Here is a 1,563-nt window from a genome sequence, read left to right on the forward strand (position 1 = left end):
ATTCAATTAAAAAACAAAGTCTGGAATTAAGGATCTAATGATTGCCATGAGATCAGTACCAATTGTCAGAAAAAAAAGTCATCTGGTTCACTAATGCCCTTCAGGGAAAGAAATCTGCCACCTTCACCTGGTCTGGCCTGCATGTGACTGTACATGTGGTTGACTCTCGATTACCGTCTGAAAATGCTTAGCAAGCCACTCAGTTGTACCAATCATGACAAAGTCTCAAAGAAGTGAAACCGGATGGATCTCCTGGCATCAACGTAAGCACTGGAAAAGACAATGGCAGAAACAGCCCTATCGAGCCTGCAAAGTCATCCTCACAGCCTAATTAAACAATGGCCTGACATAGTCATTCTCACAGAAGACCACTTCCATCTAGAAGGACAAGGGTAGCAGATATACAGGAATACCACCACCTTCAAGTTCCCCTCCATGTCACTCACTTTCCTGACTTTGAAAAATATTGCCGTTCCTTCACTTTGCTGGGTCCAAACCCTGGAATTCCCTTCCTAGAGGCATTTTGGGCCAACCTATAGCAGGTGGACTGCAGCTGTTCAAGAATGCAGCTCACCACAACCTTCTCAAGGGCAACCAGGGATGGGCAGTGAATGTTGGGCAGGCAGTGACACTCACATCCCACAAAATGAATTTAAAAAGTCCCAAAGTAATGGGGTTTACTCTTAACTCTTCACTCTGGCTGAGCGAGCAGCTGTTCAACAGCAATTAGGGATGGGCAGGAAATGCTAGCCTTGCGAGGGAATGATAGGGGTTTGAAGGAAGGGGCATTGTGCATGTTCGACTCCATCCCCAAACCCCAATGTTCTCACTCAACAATGTTCATGCTTCCCCAGATTTCTTACCCTGGACTCACACGCCTTCTGAGGAATGGGACACACACACAACTGTGTAACCTTACTCATTGCTAATTTTAAGCAAACTGGCCTGTAGTTCTTAGTTAGGGCCTGTCTGAACAGTTGCTCTGAAACAAGCCTTTCTGTCATGATTTAGACTCCCTGTGGCTGGTGGATATTAATCTAATCGCATTAAATTGGATGAACTGTGCTGGATTACAGAGAACTGATTTGTTGAAACAGTGTGACTGAAGATTGCGGGGACTGTCTTAGGAATTTCAGGAATTTAGCTCCTGGTGGTGTTACGGAGGAATCATTGGAGAGTCCACCTGGGATCTGTGTGATGTCAATAGCCCCAAGGGACAGAATCCTGTGAAAATTAGTAAATCACTGCACTTTGCAATGTGAAGTTAATCTATCATCATGGCTTAGTGCCAGTGGTATTGAATTGAAATCTGAATGTGTGTGCCTTCCTGACATATTTATGTCTCAATGTTGTCATGGTAACACAGTCACGGGAGAGTGTTTCCTCATCTCTTGAATTGTACTAGAGCGGATTTAATCATTATCCCCAGGGCCAGGCCTTCTCTCAACTACAACTACCCACTCCCGTGCCTGGTCCACTTTGGGAATGAGGCCACTGGTCAGTAGCGATGCCAGACATCCTGGCACTGCCCACTTGGCTTTCTGCTTGGGCCTGTCAATACTA

This window comes from Stegostoma tigrinum, chromosome 8, assembly GCF_030684315.1.
Source record: "Stegostoma tigrinum isolate sSteTig4 chromosome 8, sSteTig4.hap1, whole genome shotgun sequence".
NCBI classification, from domain to species: domain Eukaryota; kingdom Metazoa; phylum Chordata; class Chondrichthyes; order Orectolobiformes; family Stegostomatidae; genus Stegostoma; species Stegostoma tigrinum.